The sequence below is a fragment of the Rousettus aegyptiacus genome, unplaced genomic scaffold (genome assembly GCF_014176215.1).
Source record: "Rousettus aegyptiacus isolate mRouAeg1 unplaced genomic scaffold, mRouAeg1.p scaffold_m13_p_7, whole genome shotgun sequence".
In the NCBI taxonomy this organism is placed as follows: Eukaryota; Metazoa; Chordata; class Mammalia; order Chiroptera; family Pteropodidae; genus Rousettus; species Rousettus aegyptiacus.
In genome coordinates, this window is record NW_023416310.1 from 37,734,515 (window position 1) to 37,758,156 (window position 23,642).

Consider the following 23,642-nt stretch of genomic DNA (forward strand, 5'->3'; position numbering starts at 1 on the left):
AAGACGACTTAATGTTTCTTATAATGAGTGCTCAACATATGCCAGATACTTTGTAAAGTTCTCTGCATAGATTATCTCATTGAATCCTCAAAACAACTCTAATCACATACCCATTATACAGATGAAAAAAAGTGATATTAAAAAGTGTTTGAGTACCTTTCCCAAGGTCACAAGTCTAGCCACTAGGGCCAAGCCGGGACTGGAACCCAGGCGGTTGCCCTGCAGGGAGCGGCCTTTAACCTTACCTCAGATAGCACAGCACTTTAGGAAAATCAGCATCCTAGTGAGTATAAACAGGATTAATTTAGGTTTAAAAAAAAAAAAATCTCTTTGTAGATACCCCTCCAGGCCTCAGTAAGTGTTTCTTGCACTGAAATACAGTCCATTACCATAATTCCTAGGGAACCAAATAGTTTAAGGCCACTCAAGGCTTCTCTCCTGAGTATATTAATATTCCTTAACTACTACACGTGGAAATAACTAAATGGGAAAAGTAAAATAAAATAAAAACCAACCCCAAACCAAGAAATAAGGCGGCACACATCTGGAGACTAAAACTCAAGTTGTAGGCACAAGGAGCCAGATAAATTGGCCCAAACAGTATGAGTACACGTATGAGGAATACTGGATAATATTCAGTTGGGAGACAGCTTCCTGTGTAAGAGGGCTGGGTACAACATCCTCTGGACAGGCTCACCACCAGCCATAAAAAGAGGAATTATGAGGACGAGTGAACACCGTTCACATTCACACAGCGCCACAGTGCATTGTCAATTAGCATGCATGTTTCCATAATTGTTATACAAGGGGGAAATTTACAGTGTTAAATGGCCCTCAAATTCACACTTCTGTGTGAGTTTTTGTTTGGTAGTGTGTCTAGTATTAGTATGGATGACTGCTTCTGACATCTCTTTGCCTCTGAAGACAAAAACCACTAACAAAACAATGGGACAGACACACCAAACGAGAATGCTACCTATTTGTTCTTTAGGCTAAGAGAGATACGTAGACAGACAGATGATGATATAGATAGATAGATAGATAGATAGATAGATAGATAGATAGATAGACAGACAGATAGACAGATAGAAAGAAAGATAGATGATCAATAGATATAGATAGATACTAGACTTTTTTTTTTTTTTTTTTTTTTGCTGTTTTCCTATATTTACCAGATGTCTATCATTCTTTCATGTTGGTTTCTTCTTAAAGATATAGATACTGGATGCAAATTCACACTTTTAAGTTTCATATTTCACACTGTGTGTCTACCCATCACCAAGGAAAATGAGAGACCATGACTGGAGATTCAGTTTAATACTGAGAAAGAATTTCTTTAAAAAAAAATGTAAAAACAAAAACCTCCAAGACTTTTTGTGGATTTCAAAGTAGATTGGTCCTTCACCGGTTTAAATAATTTTGGGGTATGGTTTGATCTGAAGACAGGGACTGGACTAGATGGTATCTAAAAGTCCCAGTCTTTGATTGTATAATCCTATAATCCCCAAGGCTCCATGCACACGTATACATCCATATACAGCACACAGACCTCACACACATATATGTCCACCAAAGAAGGAAACACCCAAATAACATGGGGTCGTTACTAACCTCTAAGCTCTCGGGTAACCGAATAGTGCTCTAAGCCATAAAATAAAGGAGTTAAAAAGACCATCGATGAGTGGAAAACATGATTCCTTTATATTACATATCAGTAAAAAATGGCTCAGGGTGGTTAATTTGCCCTAGATCACAATGCATGTTTAATAATTATGTGTCACCATTTAGTTATTTCCCAGTATTATATTCACCCTCAAAGAAACATTTACGATTTCTAATATTATCCAAAAAATTAGGTCACAAGTATAAACACTAACTTATTTATTATTTTTATTCCCACCTTGTTCCATAAATAAGCTAAGGTACTCAAAAATAAATTTCCAAAAGAACTGCAAAATGATGATAAAAATTTCAGCAACGTTACATGATTTAGACTAAATCCCTGTGTATGAGTTTAAAATCAGATATATAGTTTGATTATTACACCTTAATTTTTAAAAGAAATAAAAAGAAAAGAGAAGAAAAGATAAATAAATCAAGATAGGATTCCCTGGCCAGAATTAGAGTAAATATAATGGTTCTATTCCTGGCTTCTAGACAAGAGGAAACGAGTTTCTTATTGCCTCAGCCCTTTGTGTTTCAAGGAAAAACTACAAAGTTGCCCCCAAGTATCCTAGAGTCTCAGACACATCAATCCATAATATAGCTCATAGCAAGGAGGCTTGAGAGTGAGAATGCCTTCAAGGACCGGAAATGGAGTTAGGTGATGCAATGATGGACGAGTAATAAATAATGCAGTACTGTTTCACTTTCATCAGAGGGCAGAAAGACACAAGTCTGACTAAATAAGTTTTGGCAAGGATGTGAAACAAAGGGAACTCTTCTACCTGCTGGTGAAAATAACTTGAGTATATGACACTACTCAAAAGGGAGGACGTTGAGGATTAAGATGTAAATTCAGAAGTTTCAGTGTCAAGATGGTATTTAAAACCATTGAAATCATTTAAAGAATGAGGACAGACAGAAACAAGAAACTCCAAGGACTAAAACCTGGGGCCTCCAACATGTAGAGGTTGGCAATTAGAAGAGGATGTATTAAAGGACACTAAATAAAACAGAAATCAGGTAGACTTGTACTTCAAGTAGAGAAAGTGTTTCATTGCTTCTAGGACAGAATTATCAACTGCAACAAGGCTTCCTGTCACTGAGGTATGACAGGGGTGGACACTGACCAGGTTTGTTAGCTGATGCTAGCTTATAAGATGACCCTTCTTTAGAGTTACTGCCTATTAATAAATGATCCTTGGATCCAGATATTAATTATAAAAACAATAACTATCCCTTATTATCTATACTGTGAGAGCCATTATATGCCAATGGTTTATATACACTAATCTAATTTGGTCCACACAGCAACTGTGGAGATAGGTGTGATGACATAACTAAAATCACAGATGGGAAAACTTAGGTGTGGAAAGCTTATGTGATAGATCTAAAGTCACCCAGCTAGCAAGTCTGAAACTGGTATGCTAGATCCAAATTTTAAGGCAGGATTGCCAAAAGACCCAAGGACTGCATGACTGACACCTGGGGTGTTGCGAAGGATTTTGGGAGAACAAGCAGCTGCCACCTGGGCCATCCATCCAGTTGGGGCAACCAACCCTCCCTGGTTAGCCAGGGACAGAGGAATTTCTGGGAATATGGCACTTCCACTGCTAAAATTGGGAAAATCTCACACTACCAGTTGGTCACCTTCCACCCTCCATCTTTCCTCCTCATGCCTTTCAGGAGAAAACAGCTATAGTTCCCTTTTGGAGGCTTTACAATCTGAGTGAGCTTCCCTGGGGGAGTCCTGAAGCCTCTGTAGAATTCTGAGCCAGTTCTTCATGCTCTCTTCACTACTCCTGCTAAGTGGGACCCTTGAGTTGAGAACCAGGAGCAAGGTCACTCTCTCAGGCCTCTTTCATTGATGAACCTGTTCGCTAGGCTTCCCTCGGCTTCCTGCCACAGCCCTCTGGGAAACCTAAAGGTGTGCCCCCCATGGTACCAACCCTTCAGCTCCCCTGGAAACTAACAGAGGCTTCCTAGGCATACAGGGGCCTGTTTGTCAAATTCCTTCTGATCTACCCAGCTAATGAGGTCAAAATAGCTATGTCCATAAGGGATACATTTTCTCCATAGGAGCATATGCCTCACAAAACACATTGAAAATATTTATCTTTTCTGGAGTACAGGCAGAGCAATATAGAATACTAGCTTGTAAAACTGCTCTTTGAAAAGCAGCAGAAAAAAAAATCATAAAACATAGGAAATGAAAAGGGAATCCTCCCAAACCATGCTGCTAGTTGCTGTCCGGGAGATTTGCTCATGTCATTTGGAAAGCTTTGTAACAGGCTCAGTTGATATACTGAGGCAAAAAAACATGCCTCAGAGTTCCTGGGCCTCTCCTGGGCTTGAGAGAGGCCACACTTCCCTTGCCTAGGGAGGTTGGAAAAGGGAAGCCATTTTGGGTCCTCACAATGACTCTCCTGAGTCCTTCTGCCCAATCCCCTAAGTTTCCTCCCGCTTCTTCTTCTCTGATGCCCAGAATAGAGTACAGGAGGGTTCATCATAATGTGGACTGAAATCCTGGAGACACCTTCCAATGGGGCCTGTAATGAGCTGCTAAGTTTTGGCAAATGGCAGAAATGTGAGCCTTGCAGATCTAAAAGTGCACTGACTACATATGGTTCTTCATGGAACTCAGGCAGTTCAGACTCACCCACATCTCCAGTTCCCTCTAGAGCAGTGGTTCTCAACCAGAACAGATTTTTCCCTACCTCCCCGGACATCTGGCAATGTCTGCAGACGTTATGACATAATGACATTATGGGTTGGCATAACTGGCAAGGGATAGAGGGGAGCATCTGGTGGATAGAGGTCAAGGCTGTTGCAAAGCATCCTACAATACACAGGACAGCCCTCCAAACAAAGAATTATTGGGCCTAAAATATTAATATTGCCAAGGTTGAAAACTCTTGTCTAGATACTTCCTTTTGTACCATCACCTCAAATCTACCACGGATTGAAAAAGTTTCATCATAATTTTCTCCAGACCTATCTCATCTTCTGGTATTTTAATTTACGTCAATGGTACTACAATTTTCTAAGTCACTAGACTTAAAAATCATAGACACTGTTTTACGAATTTCTTTCCTTCACTCCTCCCTTCACACAACAGACACAGGCACACACACAGCTTAATTTCTCACTAAGTCATGTGGAATACCTTTCACATAATCTTATCTCAACTTCTACCAAATTAGTGAGAGCTTTTCATTTCATATTTGAATCACTGCACCAGCCTCCTGATTCTCCTGGTCTGTCTCCATTCCAACCTGTATTAGCCGAGATAAGCTAAGTGCTGTAACCAACAATCCCAATACCTTGGTAGCTTAACACAGTAGATGCTTATTTTGTACCCACATAAGGTTGAATAGGTAGTGAGGGGAGAGAGGGCTGATTCCATGCGGTCATTCAGTGACCCAGGCTCCTTGCAACGTGTGGTCTCACCATTCCCTGGAATTTTGAAGTTCTCTGTCAGATCTTCTGCTTCTGGCTGGCACATGGGTAAAACAATGAACAGGATCACAATTAATGGGCCAGGCCTGGAAGTGGTATATATCTCTTCCTCTGACACACTCAGTCACATGACCTCTCCATGCAACAAGAGAGAGTAGAAAATGTAGTCTAATTTATTCTCAGGAGAAAAACCAAACTGGCTTTGGTGAATTCATGTCTCTATCACCTATCTTTCTGCACAGTCCTGTCCAATTAATCTTTCTCAAAAAACATTTAATAACGTACCACATTTCCATTCTGTTCTGAAACTTCTAAAATAATTCCCAATTATCTACCTAATAAAGATCCAAACTGCATTACCAATAAATAAAAAATAAACAAATAAAGTTTTTTTAAAAACCTCCACCTATACCTCCCACCATACCTGCTGCCCTAATGAACCAGTCACTAGGAACCTCTACCCGCTTCACATTGCCTCCCATTCTCCCTCTGTGCCTTTGCCTCTGACTTTTCCTTTTTCTGGAAGCCTTTCCTCCGCCTCTATGAATACAAACCTACGAATTCTCACCCTTAATTCTCCAGCCCACAGTAACCTCTTCATCTCAATAATAAACAGCAATCTTGGACCGTGATGAAAACAGCTCATGAACTGTGCAAACCATGTACATGCCAATCATTATTCATCTGCAAGATCTCATTTAATCTCCCCAACAACTTATAAAGTAAATATTATCATAACTTTGCCTTTTAAGGACATGGAAATTGAGGTTCAGAGAGGTAAAGCACCTTGCCAATATCACACAGCTGGCTAGCAGTGGTCTCCGCCCTCCCCGACACACCCGTACTTCCCCTCAGGCCCATGTCCTCAGTGTCTTTTCTCCAACTTCTACTTATTGACATCTCCTATGGGTTCTGAAAGAGGGGAAAAAATAGAATAGAAATGGAGACAGTATTAGAAAGATGTCCTCTTGGTTGTATGAAGGGGAGAAATAAAGAAATATCCTCCCTCCCTCTGGCTGAGCCTGAGCAGAAGCAGGGGCAAAGCGAGGTAGGTTCCAGCTTTTCTATGGCACTCTGAAACAGGAGTCAGCAGGTCCGGGCAGGGATGCTGGCAGGCAGCACAGAGTGTGCTCTTGCTAGATTATTTGGGCCAGGGACCTGGCGGGCTATGCCACCGGGGATGCAGCCATGGGTGGGAAGGTCAGAGAAAGAGGAGCTGTGTGCTCTTGAAAGGCACATTCACGTGTCAGAATGGGCTGCTGTGCATGTGGGAATGTTTGCCCAGCCTGGCACCACAGAGAAAGAAGCTGCCCAGGACCTGTACAAAAAGCTCTTTCCATGCCAGCAGCCCTTACAATCAAGAGAAAGAGAACTTTATTCCCCAGTGGAGTGAACTTGAGCAAGTTATCTAGCTCCCTGTGCCTCCATTCTTTCAGATGTAAAGTGGAACTGTCTTTTGACCCCATAAAGTGGTTGTGAAGATTACATGAGTTAATATAGGCAAGGTGCTTGGCACTAAAGCTGTCATTTTTTTCTACATCTTGCAAAGTGGTAAAGATATCTCATACCTGGCCGGACCATGCACTTAGTTTTAGCTTTGCCATCACAGACCGAGGACCCACAGGGCTAGATCAGCCACTTCTTTGCTACCGAGTGTCACACCCACCCCTTGGTGACTTGGGCATTCTATCACCTATTCCCGCTTTAACTTGAACACCAGAGAGGGAGACTGTCCAAGTGGGGCTGCGAAGAGCACCAAGCTCACATCACCTGGAGGACGAGCACCTTCTATACCCGTCCATCGTGGCACTTGATATTCAACCACTAGGGAAAGATATGTTTGGTTTCAGAAAATACTTTTTAACCTTGCAGACATCCTAAATCTCCTGGAAAAGTCAATCAAAGCTATGGAGCCACCCACACCTACATACACAAATTCATAATATGCACATAGAAAAAGTCCCTTATAATTTGGTATGCAGTTTCAGGACATTGGGAGACTTTCTAAAGCTAGCCAAGTTTAGCAAGCTCTGGCTTAAGGCAATACATTAAATGCATAGTTTTGTAACTACATTTGAGAGTTTTCTTCAATAGCAGGTACTTTAAGAACATTTCTACATAGAGGGAAGAAACAGATGTTGAAGGTTGCAGATTATCTTATGAGGATGAGAGCCATAAGTAGAGAATTACTCGGTTTGACTGAGCCCCAACCCTCAACCATGATTGACCGGGACTCTCACCACCCACTGGTGAATCCCAAACCTCTCTGCTCTGCACTCACGAAACTGCCACTGACAAGGGCAGCAGGATCTTGCTGGTTTATGCCACTCCTATGCTAGCAACTCTAAGAATCAACACAGGTGACTCTGTTGATGTGCTCACCTGTGCCATGATGGCTCTTCCTCCTCTCCTACCCAGCAGAGGACAGGGAGAGTTCTTCTAGGAAACTGCTATTTTCCCCCACGTGCTCTCGTTCCCCCTCCGTTCCAGGGCACCCCATCCTTCAAGGACATCACCAAGTGCCCAGCCACATCCTTGCAGACTTTTAAATTCTTCATTCCTGGGATGGCCAGGAAATTGGGGGCAAATCCTTAAGTGGATTCTGGAATTGAAACCACTCAGTCCTATCCGCCAAGTTTCCTCCCCGCCTGCAGAGCCCAGGAGAGAAATCGGGCAGGCTCTCAGGGCAACTTGCTTTAAGTAAATTGTGAAACGTGTTTGAAAAAGAATGAGCATCTTAGACCCTGCAGCTTGCCCCAGTCCTCCCCTCTGGACACAATGTAGGTAGCCCACAGAAGTAGAAAGCCTTGTACTAGAACAGCAAATCAATTCCTCTGCTGCTCTCAGCCTGTAAAAGGAAGGTTCTCCCATGCCCCGACCTCAGCCCTGAGCACAGAGGGTGAAGTGGAAAAGCTGCTGCTTCTTGGTCATAATTCAAGACATCTTGCCGGAGAGAGAGAAAGAAAGAGAGAGAGAGAGAGAGAGAGAGAGAGAGAGAGAGAGAGAGAGAGAGAGACAGAGAGACAGAGAGACAGAGAGAGACAGAGAGAGAGAGAGAAACAGGGTGAGAACGGGAAGGAGTTTTACCTTTTTATACAGAATGTTGTTATTGCTGTTATTACCATTCAGGTCTCATTGCAGCAAGAAATAAGTGATAAAGGAAGGGTACCTGAGTTAGAGTTTCTGAGGACTTTCTGAGCATAACTGTGACTTTAAAGAGTTGAATTAAATACCCAATGTGGGAATCAAGCCTGATGGCTTTCTGAGAATTTTCATGTACAAATGCTCATGTGCATGCAGATATGTTTGAGAACACACATCTGGTATTGCACAAGTCTTTATATATCTGTTTGTGTGTTGTGTTTGCACTCATGGATTTTATAAAGGATTGATGTCAGTGTCTACTTGTGCAAGTACATGCACAATTAATATAGTAAGAGAAGAAAGTAATTTTGTACAAAGCAATAGTGCTATTCTTTGGCACTGGAACAGTATCACCATTCTCTTTCCCAATTCCTTAAACTCACCTAGAAAAACACCAGAATCCTCATTCAGCGGTAGAGAGGGTACTGCTTTTGAAAGGAAATGAGAACATTATCTTAGTCTTATAGTATAAATCAGAAACCAGAAAACTATGATCCATGGGCCAAAGCCAACCCACTGTTTTATCCATAAAATAATAGAGTTGAGTAGTTGCAACAGAGACCATATAGACCATACTCATCTGGCCCTTTACTGAAAAGTGTGCCCACCCCTACTCTTGGCCTTGCCCTTTCAGGGCACTCCACCCCCATTCACACTAGTCATTTCACTAAGGCTGCAATTAACACAAAGAACAAGAGTCTTGTGTGCTCAACTCTAACTTAGAATTCAAGTTGAACAGAAATTCTTCTCAGGGAAGCCCCTGGGGTGCCCTTTCTTCTGTGGCCTATATTTTTGGGTGGAGGAGCTGTGAATTCCTCCCTCCATTAGTGGATATTGTGATGGCAGGATGCTGGCTTCCAGAGTAGGCACAGAACCTAGCTAAGCAGTCACTTAACGTCTCTGGGCCTATTGACATAATTGATAATTGCCAAGCTTGTAGTCACTGCTATTAACTCGTGGAGAAAATAAGATTAGTTCTATTTCTAAGGGTTTGCTTCCTCTACATCGGAATAAACAATTCTCCTTCCTTCTCCACATGTCCTGGGGATGTGACTGAGCCTCACTTAGAATCCTGGAGATAACTTCTTTAGATTTGCAAAGTAATCCTGAAAGAAATGTCAAGTTCTATGAAGGAATGTAGTTTAAATATACAGATTGTTATGACTATGACATGTTAGACCATTTTTGCCTGTGATGTTGACAGACCTTTCCAATCACCAAATTCTTCTGAGTTAAGTAAACCCAAAGGGACAAATACAGATATATTTGGCCCTAAGTTCTACTAGCTTATAAATAAATGGAATCAGAAGATAGATTCTTTGGGGATGATGAGCAGGTATATGTTGAAATAGAGTGCATCCTCTGCTCATGAGAAGCCTAGCTTTTTCTTCAGAATGGACGGAGATTCAGAAGCCAGGTTTTGTTGATCACTAAGCTAACAACCTGATCTACATCATGAACCTCCTGTGTTTGGCATCCTCATAGCTAAAATGTGGCATTTGACTGCCTTCCTACTGGCCATTAGAAAACTGTAGCCCAAAACCCCCTTTAAGCCTTGAGCTTCCCACCCTAGAAATGCAAAACAAAACAAAACAAAACAAAAAACAAAAAAAACAAAAACAAAAACAATCAAGGCTCGGAAATATCTTCCCCATCTAGCTTTGCTCCAAAGTTGCAATCAATATGCAACTCGATCTTCCTTAACTCTGATGTTAATAAAGGACCTAGTGTCATGCTATGTGCCATGTTTCCTAGAGGACAGAGGCAGGAGATTTGGGGGCTCCAACTGAAGGCATGACCTCATCCTCTGGCCACACCATGCTTTTACAGTGGCAATTTCTCCTACTCCTTGGCAGAGCTGCAGCCTTGGAAATTCCATCTGACTCTGCAAAGGCTGGAACCATTCACTATACTCCGATTTGCTATAACTGTCGCTTGCAATGCTTGCTTCTCACTTATACCCCAAATGAAACTTTCCCACATGGCACCAACGCCATCGAGTACCCTCCTAGAAGAGAAGATTTGCTTCCAGCTGCCCTCTGCTCAGCTCTCATAGGAGGCTGCCTGGAAGCAGAGGCCCTAGATTCTGTCCTGGGACTGTACTGTAAAGGAGATAATGAGCTCAGTAGTCATTTTCTAGAGGGCACTGTGTGTGCTTTTAATAAAGGGTGGAGCTCTTCCTCAGAGTATGGTGATGACAGAGGAGGAGTGGGCATGCTCCATCGCTGATGTGTTCAAAACAACTGATGGGCTGAGATAAATCTGTCTGTGTACTTCCTCCTTGTTCTATTGCCCCTAAGGAAAGGAAGGAGCCCTCGCTGCCTTTGAGAAGATGAGCCAAAGAGAGAGGCAAGGGAGATGGGTATATACAGGGCACACTGATTCTTCAGTGTAAAATTTAAAAAACAGAGGCCTGGGGAAAATGGGATAAGGCAAGCACTTTTTTCTGATAAAAGATCTCCCACAGTATGAACTATATTTACCATAATATACCTGAAAAAATGTATACTCTCTAATCCAATCACATTTGCACCTCCATAGGCCAATTTCCCAGAAGGCACCGCACATGCTAAGGCTCAATTTACTAAGCTATAATTTGTGATTTCTGCATCTATCTGGGTATCCTGGCCATGCGAAGAGGTGCATTCTTGGTAACAGGATGATGGAGCCTATAAACCATCCAAAGAAGGAATATGGGAGGGTCTCTGGACAGAGCAGGGCTGGTTGTCTGGATTTGGCAAAGTGCAAAGGCAGCGCCTTCCAGACAGGAAGTTGGTCAGTTGTGGCACAGTGACAAAATAGACTAAGCTCTAACTGGTCAGGCCTGGTTTTGAGACAAGAGTTCTAGATCCTAGTCCTTATTCTGCCACTCTGTGTGAATCTTAGAAGTTACTAGATGGTCCTGTGCTTTCATTTCTCTCTGTGTTTAATGAGGGACAGAAATTCTACCCTCCAAATTCCTTCTCTGGGGGCGATTATGAGGACACTCTTCAGACTTCCCTGTAAAGATGGTTTCATTCTTATGTGGAGTGTTTCTTCCTGAGTTATAATGAAACTTTGCCAGGTCATATTTTGTCTCAAGCTTAAGAACAAACCATGTGCTCTCACAAATGTAGCCCCAAAGAAGGTACTCCCTAAGGCCATTTGTGGGCAACTGGTTTCTCACACATTTGGAGGATAATTGGCTTTGGGTTCTAATCCAAAACAGGTATGTCCCTGTGTGCACAGTGGAATGGAAGGGAAAAGTACTGAGAAGTAAAATGATGAGGCTGTGGTAAGCGGAAATAGATGGAAAAATCCAGCTGGAGATAAAGCAACTAACACATAATTGGGATTAAACTCAAGAAACCAAAGTGGAAGAACTCACTTGGAAATGCACTGAGATTTCTCCTGGAGAAGCTACCAGTGACTCTGATGTGATAATTTTTAACCTGGAAACAAATGCCACCATGAAAGGTGATGGCTATTGAAACACAATCATATTTATAGCCTTCTGGTCATCTGCTAAATGTTTTCTTGACTATATTCTGAATCCTGGTTTCCTTGGGGTGCCCTGCCTCCCATACACCCAGTTTAGCCTTCCATGATGATGTCATCTCATTTGGAAGTACACTATTTGTATTCTCTTACTCTCTCACAATACCTTCCATGGAACAGCCATTGGGGGAACTGTCAGGAATGCAGGCCAATGCTGGCCAGGCTCACAGCCTGCCAATGACCCCTACGTGATGTCCGTAACATGTGTCCTTAACATGCTGGCATGAGGATCCCACCAGGTCCCTCTCATGTTTAATAGAGTTAAGTGATGCTGGAAATGAAAGGAATTCAGAAGATGAAATATATACTCTTAGCACTTTTAAAAAGTAATTCCATCCCAGAGTGGGAGGTGTCAAAAGGAATAGTTTAGGGCAATAGATGGATAGGGTTTGCTGCAATAGATGGATAGGGTTTGCTGTAGGTTCTGCTCACTTCAGACCAGAAGTGAGAGTGGCAGCAGAGACCTCAAGCAAAGCCGAAGACCAGATTCAATGGTTAGATGATGCAACTAGGGTCTGTGAGGAAATGTATTCAATGGAAATAAAATCTGTATCACCCAGGGTTCCAGGAAAGAGACCTTCCGGGCTTGACACTGAGGTCCACAGCTAGAAAGGAGAAGACTTGAGTGGAGGGGAGAGCACGTCAGGCCCCGAATACCCCAAGGCTCTCTTCTGTTGAGTCCGGGATCACTGATTAATCCCAGAATGTTTAATAGGCTGCTTTTAAGGCAGCTTTAAACAAAAGCACACATAACGAGATTACATATTCATTAGTTGATGAACATTGTAGGACCAGAGGCTCACAGGAACCTAACCTTGTATTTCTTCTAGGAGCAGTGGTTCAATCTTCACTAACCCAGTATTCCTGGTGACTTTAAAGAATATAACTACTGCAAATAACACCATCAGCATCAAATGCTGATGGTGGAAGCAGAATGAGCATGGGGGACTTCCATGTTTGAGCAGGAAAAGAATAGAAGACAGAGATGTATAGATAAGTGGGGGACCCAGTGACAGAGCCCTGGGAAGCCAGCAGAAAATGTGGGACTACGTAGGCTGGCTTTTCAGGAAAGTCTCTAAGCCTGCATGCCAGAAGGCAACAGCTTCTCTCAGAACTCCACACAGGTTGCTGCTACCTAAGCACAGTGCCATGATCATTAATGAATAAACACACTGGAAACCTAGGCAGACAGACCCTCAGTTAAGGGGCTGCAGAAACCCAGAGAGGGTGTCTCAAGGGGCCGCCTCTTTGCAGTCCAGTTTATGGCTCTACAGGGAAGGCTAAGCTACAGCCTTGTTATTTTCCTTCTGGGACTAAAAAGAGAACCGTAGTTTCCTGCCCTATTAAGCCAGTGCCTTTCATGATCATTAAAATACCTTTAAATACTTCATTTCTCCCCCTTAAAGTGTTCCAGGCATAAGGGAAGCTCTCCTTCCACATAACCTTGCCCCAAAAATAACAAACACGTGATGCCATTGGAATTTGGCTTCTCTCGTCTTCCCTTTTGGGTGTTCAGAATTAGCCACTTATAAACACATGAAGGCATTTGCCTTGGTGGTAAAGACATCTTACATGTCGATTTCAGCAGGCGACTCTGCAGACATGCACATGTGTGCTCATTTCCTGCCTTCTAAAATTATTATTATTATTTTTTTTTGGTTGTGGACATATGGTGAGCAATAGTTAGAATAGTTATTCAGGGCGCAGACTCTCCTCTGGGACCCACAGGACAAATCTTGCTCCTTCTGTCAAGTCAGAATCACCAAGAATATATTGCACTGCAACGGGCAAGGGCTCTAATCACGTGCGCATGCATACTGCCACTCATAATAAAATCATTAACAGTCCTCTACGGCATGTTAATGGTCAAATGGATAATAACTAATGAAGCAGCTCACAGTTTTTAAGAGCTTAACTATGATCTGGGTACTGTGCTATGTAACTTGCAGGTATTAAGTAATTTAATTCTTGTAACAACCCTAGGAAGTAATTATTAATATTATTGCTATTTTATAGATAATGAAACTAGGGCAAAGAGAGTTAGTCTATGTAGGTAACTTGTCTAAATCTAGAATTCAAAGGATGAATGGGATTGTGATTCAGATAATGGACTGACATACTAATTTGAGTTTGAGTTTGATTCCCTGTGTATTCTCGTCACTCTTGCAGAAATACTACCTCTCCTAAGAAGGGAGCCAAGCCATTGGTTCCCCCAGGCTCTGGAAAGTTTGTGTAGCAGTTTGGAAGATGAAGATGCTGAAATGTCCCCTCTTCCTGTCTTCCATGAAAGCCTAAATTCACCAAAGAGGTTAAGCAGAGCCCTGGGATCACAGTGAGAAGTAGATGGTTTAGGGGGAGCTAGAGGGAGGAAAGTCAGCTCCAAGACGGACAAGGATGCCAGTGGGCCCTGGGAAGGCAGAGAGCCTGCTCCAGGTAGAGCAAGGCCTGAGGGGACCAGCTACAGGGTTACTCCAGGAAGGTTGAACCCTGGGCAATGGGTCCTCCAGCCCAGGTCCTGTACCCTCTGCAAAGCCCGAGAGGGATGAAACCACCTGCCTTCAAGGAGGACATGGGCTTGGAGAGAGAGATCTGAAATAAACACGACGGATTGAAAACTAGAGGTTCTTCCTCCATTTTCCAGCTTCAGGGAGGTTTATAACCCAAAAGGAGGAGGAGGAAGCCCTAACAATCACTAAAACTGAACTTACTATCATTCTGGGCAGACCAGGGCTTAGAACCAGATTTAACTGATTTAAATAAAATTATGAAATGGGCAATTTTTTTCAGATCCGTGTTGGCTGTGTGAGAGAGTCTTTTACCCATTATAAAATGTTCAGAGAAGATTTCACAAAGGAAGAGGGAAAAACCTGGGTGCTTAAAGGAAAATTCAAGGCTACAAAGGCAGCAGGAAGAACAAGAGGACCTAGGCAGATGCAAGAGAGGGGCCACTGATAGGGACAGAGCAAAGCAGGAGTTCTGAGCAGAGCCTAAGAGAAACCTGGGATGGAATGGCAGGATAAGGCCTGTGGGGAGATAAGGCTGTGTCTTCAAGACAAGGGAGTAGGCTTGCCTTCAGGCCAGCCCTCACATTGTGTCGAGATGCTGGCACGAGTCACTTTGAGGGAAGAGCACTGGGTATCACCTGTCCCCCACCAAACAATCACGTGCCATCCTACCTCTTGGCTCTGTCCATGCTGTTTCATCCCTGCAATACCTCTTCCTTTGGTACCTACCCCAACCCCTCCACAGTATCCCACCACCCTAAAAGATAATCCAAAAGGATCCTCACTGTCATTCAAGAACTAATCCAACAACCACCACCTACGTACACAAAGTTCGCCCTGACCCCCTTTCCCTGTGGTCACACATCTCTCTGTTGGACTGTGATTTGGTGTCTTTTCAAGTTGCCCTGTTCTTCTGTGTGCTCTTAACTGCAGGGCCATGTCTTTTCACATGGAAATCTTCCTGGCACATCTGAGGAGGCTAATACTCCTAGGGTGAACGTTGCAGCGCTGTGGAAGGGCAGGGTTGGCCTGAACACAAAGCGAAATATAAGGAGGTTTTATGAACATCAAACCACCCTCCATCCTCACCCTACCCACCTCTGCCCCTGGTGTACCCCAACCCTGCACGTGGCCACTCCCCGGGGTTATTACTGGTGATGCTGCTCAAGGGCAAGAACATCCCACCCGTGAGTGACGACACATCATCCACTGTCTCTAGTGTCACAGCAGAGAGTATCACCCAAAGGAATGAGACAAAGGAGGGAGAAGTCTATACAGAGAAGGAGCAAAAAACAACCTAACTGTAGGACACAGAGCTCAAAGTGAGGAGGACAGCTGTGGGCAATCACCACACTGAGGACCTCAGATCACATGAGGGAGCACCAGAGCTCAGAGTTTCAGAACAAAAGAAGGTAACAAAGCCCAAAAAAGGCAAAGTGGAAATTCTCCTCCTCTCCAGGGGTAGAGGATTTGAGAAACAGTTGGGTGTGGTCTGGACTAAGGTAAGGAGTGCCAGGTGTTCAGGTGACTCCAAATGAGAAATTGGCCCTTCTCACTGCAACAGGGTGCACACGATAAGGAGTCCACTTTGACACAAAAATAGCGCATGACTTCAATTCAGGGGAATTGGGCTTTGATTTTGACTCAGCCACTCATTAGCTGTGTGACCCTGGGCAAGTCACTCTACCTCTCTGGGCCTCCATTTCCTCATTTATAAAATGAATGAGCTGAACTAGAGGGAGATGATTACTATGGCCCTTTTTAGCTCTAACCTTCTAGGACATCATTTATTCTCCATCACAGCTGTAATATGACAGCTTTCTGAGGCTTTCCTTCTTCCATCCAGTTCAACATCTTGATAGAGAGGGAAAGCACATGCATTATAATCCAGAAGTATTTGGGGAAATGATGTAAGCAAAGCATCCAAGACATTTATCAAGAAAATCTGAGTATCAAGCATCAAGCCCCAGGCTGAGGGGAGCTGGGGATATTTCAGGGCACATTAACCACTGTTGTGGTAAGTAATTATGCACATTGACTTTGAGTCTGTTTCAACGGTCACATCTCAGAGTGTAATTCCTGCACTGTTTCCAGGGAGGGACGGATCTGTGCAAGTGCTAACGAGTTTTCCTAGAGTCTGAACTGTAGGCTGGTAATAGCTGGCATTTCAAAAATGTAGTCTTTTGTTTCTTGAAAAACTGCTTAAAAGCATTCGGCTTCACAATCTCGGATCCTTCTCTGAGAAAGAAAACAATAAATATGATTTCAACCCATTGTGTTAATATCGGGATGCACACACAGAAGTCTCTGGGCTTTAGCGTTGAGCAAAAACCCATCTGCGATGCCAATGACTTGCGACAGGCAGAAGGAGGGGCAGTAGCACATTTAGGCCTCTCAAGAAGTGAGAGTGCAGCGGTCACCAGCGCTAAACATGTAAGGTGAAAAAAAAAACTAATACGTAGGTGACGCATCTGAACACAAAATTGATTAAATGTACTGGAATAATTTGACAGATTTGAATGTGTGTTTTCCCCTAAAGTAATTTATCTCCACAGAGATGCCCATCATTGAAACTGCTGGTCTGACTGATCTAAATTCTGACTGTTTGCCATTTGCTCAAAACCTGATCCATGTCCCAATTAAAACCTCCACAGGTAAAATGCTATGAGAGATGTCAGAGCAATTTTCAGAAAAGAGTAAAAGAAGGAAACACATGGAATTTTTTCACTGTGTAACAGTTGGCCCTATAGCAACGAGTGCTATGAGTGGGCCTTGCTGGGGAGTGGGCACTTGAAAGATTATTTTTCTTTTCATCGAAACTTGGCCTTCTTGGATTGGAGAGTATATCTAAGCAATCAATCAATCATTGTTATTTACCTAAAACCTAATAAGGAAAAGAGTTAATTAATACTTCAGTCTTTTACAGATAAAGGTTAGGCATATGATATAAGGCTTACCCCTCAAAGTGTGGCCTTGGACCAGGGCACCTCAGCATCACCTGGGAGTGTTTCAGAAATGCAGAATCTCAGGTGCCACCCCAGGCCGACTGAATCGGGACCTGCATTTTAACAAAGTCCCCAGGTCAAAGTGATTCATATCTTCATTGAGGTTTGAGGAGACATAAATAGTATCTATAGATTCAAGAAACTAAATGTAGGTACGTGAGGGGGTGTGAAGAGAAGAAGAGTGTGAGGAGCAGACTGTTAAAGTGGAGTTGGGATTCTGAAGCCACCCAGTTTACTCAGGAGCCCATACTCTTAGCCACCAAGCTATTCTGCCTAAAAGATCATGTGTCTGTGAATTCCATACCCATAGTCCCTACTTGAATATCTCCAGTGATAGGCATCTCTCACTGGGCAACTCATTTCATTTTCAGTAGATAGGTAGCACATTTTTCAAAGACTTAAAACGATTTGGAGGTTGTGATAAATTGACATTTCACAGTGAGTGGTCCTGGATCTCTATGCAACATGTACAAACATCTCATCTCTTATCTCCATTCAAGTATCTGGACATGGTTTTCATGACTGTTGGACTGGACATGCCTTGCAAGGATATGGCTGTTGGCTCTAGGCCATGACTGCCGAAGAGAAATCCTTTGGCAGGCTAGCCATGTGACCGTGGGTGCACTACTGAACCTCAGTGTACGTGTCAGTTTTCTTGTCTCTAAAACGGGGTGAGGAATAGGACCAGTTCCATATGGGTTTTGTGAAGATCAAATAGAATAATCCACAAGATGCCCACAGTCAATGCTCAATGACACATAAGCGCTCAATGAACATCAGCTATTATTATTCTTAGCTCAAACAGTCTTTATTTAAGAAAAGCATTAGATAGAAGTTAAGAGTTTAAGTATCTTTTTAAAAGGATGGACACAATTCAAGTCAGCCAAGAGGACATTCTGGGAGAGAGGGGTCCTGAAAGCACAAAGTATCAGAGCTGGAAAACCTAAAATAGAACACAAACAGTTCAGTCTAACTAGAGTTAAAATGACAGAAAGGTAAATGAAGGCCAGATGATGTTTCCCAAATATGCAACTCTGAGAAGAGAGGGTTGAGAGTTGGGCAATATGAGATCAACAGAGATCCCTATTAACTGAACCTGGAGCATAAGCAGTGGCTCTGAGGAAGGCACAGGGTCTGATGTCAGAAGGCAAGTACCGAGGGCTTTGTCTTAGGTTGAACTACAGGGCGTTGCTGACATCCCATTGCTTTTGACCTAGGAAAAAGGCAGTTTCATTTGGTTCAACCTAATACAAGTCCCTTCCTTACCTTTAATGTGTGCATGGGGTGGGGATGAGGGGGATAGAGAGACAAATCTGCCCTGTGCACCCTTCCCCCACCAGGAGCTGCTCAGAGGCTACTCAAGCCTATGCAAAAGGGATTTGGAAGTGAGGGCATGACAGGGTGAGTAAGCGAAAGGCTTTGTTACTTCTTGGGGGTCCTAGGCCCCTGGCGCCACTGTGGTCAAAAGCAGTTGTTCTCATAGATCTGCTTTCCAGAAGCATCCACAGTTACTGCTGATGTAGGCAACCCAAGAACCTTCTTGCCCTCTGCCCAATTGCAAGACTCCTGCCCAGGATTTAAATGTTAGTTTTGCATAGAGCACTTGCAATCATAGAGTAAAAACTAAATTCAAAACAAAACAAAACAAAACAAAACCCTGGGCTACTTCTGACAGCCCGAAAGGACAGTTTAGGAAAAGGTGAGAGGAAAGTGATTTATTAAAAAGGAGAAAAAAAATGCTAACAAGATATTTCAAAACAATGGCAGCTGCACACACTTCCAGTATGTGAGGGTCTTGCCTGGGCGCATTTTGGTAACGACGGGAAACTGCTGCTTTCTCTTTCCCAGGCATATGTTTAAAGCATGCTGCAAATGATTTCATGTTGGATCGAGCTTCATTACTCACAGTTCATATTTGGTCTAAATTACAGTAAATGTTATTTCAAGGTTTACAAGTTAATTATTATAGTATAGTATTTACTCCATTATATAGTAATTACTGCAGTATCTAACGCCTAAAGGGTTTTCCCCTGTATATGGAGGACGGAGAACATTTTAGAGTGTTTTCAAGCAGAACAGGGCTCACGGGGGTATGTATGTGTGAGTGTGCGTGTGGGGTGGGGGCTGGGATGATGGCACCCAGAGGAGATTTGCCTACAAATGCCCATATTCTTTAGAATGCAGGGTTACAGGGACCACTAGCAGCCAGCTTGTTTTAGCCTTTCCAGCAAGTGGCACATCCTACGAGTAGGAACCAAAAAGATTGTGCGGACTCCCACGGATATGCCCGTCTCATCTCCTAAGTATCATGACTGTATAGTACAGCGCAAAAACCCTTTTGACCTACAGATGAACATACAAAGAATGGGTTTGCTCATCTCTGAGAGGCAGCTGCCTGAAAGACCTCATTTGCAATTTGGCTCCCCCTCTTTTGGCTTGTTGCTAAAGTTTAAATGATCTCTGTACATACACCCCGCCCCCCAAGCACCCCATCCTTGCCACAGAAGAGTCATCCATGAGACACTAGATAGCCCCCTGCTCTGGGCTACATTTATACCTCTTTCCTCCATTCCAGCCTAGTTCTTTGTTCTGGCTGCCAAAAATAAAATGGATTCCATAAGCATTCTGCTTCCCAAATGTTGGTCCAAATGGCAGCCTGCAGGTCTGGGAACCTTCAGGGCCTGACAGGCAGTTGAGTAGAATGACAGACTAGGAATCAAACGTCACACTTTTGTCCTCTGACTATGGCCGAGCATCTTGGGTTAGTCAGCCCTGGCTTCCTTTTGCAATGTCCTATCCTCCACAGAAGCTCGACCACTACTACCTTGATAAATGCTAAGCAGATGGAAAGGGAGGATTTGCCAATCACAGAAGTATCACTGTCCCCAGACCCTGGAGGAGAGAAAATAGTGATCACTGGGACCTGGTGAGTCAATATGCACTGAGTGAGCATCTACTGTGTGCCTAGCCCTGAGGAAGGAGGAAGGGTTGGCATTTCTAGCACATACTTTCTCCTACTACAAAGGAGTCCACAGGATAGCCTTTTCACTGTCAGGGAGACAGAGACAGAAGGTGACGGGAGAGAAATCACGGGTCTGTTTTTTCCTAAAATACTCTCAACATTTTTTTTTTTTTTGCAGGTGGCGTCAGGTACCTAGAACAGTAGGGTTCAAATAAAAATGCTCTCGGAGCTGGCTCCTGGGGCTCACAGACGGGCTGAGCTTTGGAAAGTTTCCCCTTACACCTGAGCACATAACCCATCTTCCTTGGACTGGCTTAAAATGAACCCTAGCAATTGTTCAAGAAACAACTGTTTGCCCAATGGACAAACAGAGAATAATTTATCCCTGGAGCTTGCTGATCTCCTACCCTCTCCTTAATCACTGTCATAGCAGCTGGCTTCTCACTAGCCAGATGCACCTCTCTCCCTCTACCTCTCACCCTTCCAGTCTAGAACTCTTTTCAAAATGTACATCTCACCACAACTAACTGTCCCACTGTAAGTCCACCAGTGATTTCCCATTACTCATAGCATAAATCCCAATTCTTTGAATGGCCAAGCACATCTCTTATGACCGGGCTCCACCTGCCCCTCTTACTCTCCTTCTGCCATTTTCTTTCCCATAGTTTTTCAGGTCCATCCACTCTGGCCTTCTTTTAGTCCTGGACCCCCATGTCTGCCCCTCCCCACCTCTCAGAGTTTACATATGCTATTCTTGCCACCTCCCCCATCATACTCCTCCTTCATCTTCTTCTGGTGGCTCTCTCCGACCTGTCCTTCAGATTCAAGCTCAGGAATCTTTCCCGACATCTGGACTGGGGCATTCCTGTTCCACCCCCTCCCATGGGTCACATAAATCTTCACTCTTAACACTCAGCATGCTCTATTATAATCAGCTGTTAAATGTCTTTCTGGTTGGCTAGACCATAAACTCTGTGAGGGCAGCGGTCACACTTACCTTGCTCAACCCCAGCAACTAGTAAAGCGACGGGCAGAGGTAATGCATATTTATTGAAAGAGAATATTCTTGACTGAGTTCCAAGAATGCTTAATGTAAAATGTAGGCAATTTAGATGATCAACTGGGTGAAGAAACCTGACAGTAATAATAATGAGAGCTAATACCTACTGAGTGCTTAGTATGTACCAAGCACTGTACATTTATTTATGTTTCACAACAACCCAATTAAAATAGATGCTCTACTGTACCTCTTTTACAGAAGGAAAAACTGAGGTGCAAGGACGTCAAGTAAGAAGCCCAAGAGCGTCCAGCTTCTAAGAGGTGGAGCTCATAAGAAATACAATTCTAGGCGTTTGGACCCTGAGCCCACACTTCACCACTCTGCCAGTCTGACTCTTGTTGAGCTCCATGGAGATGAGATAAACAGGCACCCAGCACACTTCAGTCCTTTCTCCCCTTCTCACTCCTTCCCCTGCAGTCTCTCTGCAAACAATCCCTTGTTTAATGAACATATATTTAATGTAGGAAGAGAATAAAGCGTAACAGCTCTATGATTGCTTCATATACACTCTTTTACTACCTGTCACATCATTACAATGTAGTCAAAGCACTCTCAGCAGCAGAGATAATTTAAAAAAAAAAAAAAGTAACGAGTTTGAGCAGAATAAATGATTATCAGCGAGGAGAACTCCTCATATTGGTCCCCACCAGTCTGATAAGTGCCAAACTCAAGCCCGAGACCTCTGGGAGGAAAGTGTCTCCTCCTTTTCTCTTTGCAAGTGTCTCCTCACCAGTCCTTGCTCCTCCCACTTCCCTCCACCAAAATGGATGTTTGCATGACACACACACAGATTTGGTCCAAAGAGCTAGGTGAGGGGTGTGGTAGCTCATAACACTCACTAGGAATTTCATCAGAAGGTAAAATCCCCAGAGGAGTTTTAAAACCTAGCTGTGCCCAGCCACCAAGTTTCAGAGAGGGGATGGGGACTTGCAGTGAGAAGAATCCATGGGCCACTCCCGCCTCTGGAGGCTTCCACTCCCTGCTCGTCTCTAATGTTACCACCTTGGATTCCCCTCCAGCACAGGCCTCATCTGGTCCCCTCTATTCGTCCCACTCTTCTTTCCATGTGTGTGAGATCGTTCAAGCAAGCTCTGGAAGATTTTTGTACAAAAAGTCTTTATTCCGTAAAGAGTTTTCACTCATAAATGTTAAATACAAATAAATAGTTTTATTCTAAGGCACTCTACTCACCTGCCAATTAATCAAGTTTCTTTCATCTAGGTGGCAATAATCATTTCTACTATCGAATATAACTACTTGGAAAGCATGGAGTTATCCCAGCCATCGACCATCTTAGAAAGGAAGCACAGTGTGCCCCTCTTCCTATAATGCTTGTGGCTGTTTTTATTGCCTCTAGGCTGAGCTACTTCCATTCTACAATATTCTGGGTAATCCTGACCTTGAAAGACCAAGGAAAAGATCACACTTGAGTCATAGTCCCCTAGTGTGAATACTGGCCTCACCATTCCCAGCCTCGTGACCTTGGGCACGTCTCATAATCTCTCTGGAGTAGGGATTTCTGGAATAGGGATCTAAAGCCATACTTTATAGAACTGGCAAAAGATAGAATATGGAACATGCTTTTCGTAATACTTGATATATATAGAATAGACCCTCAAATAACAGGTTTTATTTATGATGTTATTATTTATGGTACCATTAAGCAAGCTTATACAACCATATGCTATTCTGCTGTCCAAGGCCTTCTAGTTACCTAGCTTTAATGTCCTGTAGCATTGAGCTGATATGGAAATGTTTTTCCTTATTATGAGAGTCAAAGACCACCATGGTTTGGCTTTAAAGGATGGTTTAAAAGGAAAAAAAAAAAAAAAGTATGTGTTGCCCATAATCCCAACAACAAAACCCATGAAGTCTGACTCTCTTCTCCAGGCTTAATTAGGGCACATCAAAGGAGTACTTCCCAGCCATTCCACTGTGGGAATAAATTCCATTAGTGACCCTGCAAAAGCAGATGTCCTTGGGAACACTTCCTCCTGACATAATCCCTTGTCCTGTATCCGACATGTGTCCCTGTGAGACACTGCATCCTCCTGAAGCTGCAGCATCCCTCTAGCTGACAGGAGAGATCTAACCTATGGCCACTGGCATACAGTTGAAATAGGCTTTTATTTTATAAGTTATTCCACAATCTATTTAGCCTTTCCCAATTTAAATGGAAGAAAGAAGACAGCTAATACTAATGCCCATGCTAAAGATTTTTATTTTTAAAACTACAAATCTTGTGAAACAAAAGAAAAAAAGGAAATATTGGCTTGAGTTATTTTTATTTTTCAGTTCAACTTCTTTTG

The 23,642-nt window shown here is 43.2% G+C and overlaps 1 long non-coding RNA gene across 7 annotated transcripts in view; it reads right to left on the minus strand.

Annotated features, from left to right (window-relative positions):
• The window catches only part of LOC107502447, a 607,862-nt gene that overhangs the window by 201,436 nt on the left and 382,784 nt on the right, over positions 1-23,642 (minus strand). Inside the window, exon 10 of one of the 7 annotated variants that reach the window (XR_001594997.2) lies at positions 1,074-5,158. The exons of the other annotated variants lie outside the window; for them this stretch is intronic. This is a non-coding gene — a long non-coding RNA (uncharacterized LOC107502447). Of the gene's footprint in view, positions 1-1,073; positions 5,159-23,642 lie in introns of those variants that run through there. 7 annotated transcript variants of the gene reach the window in all.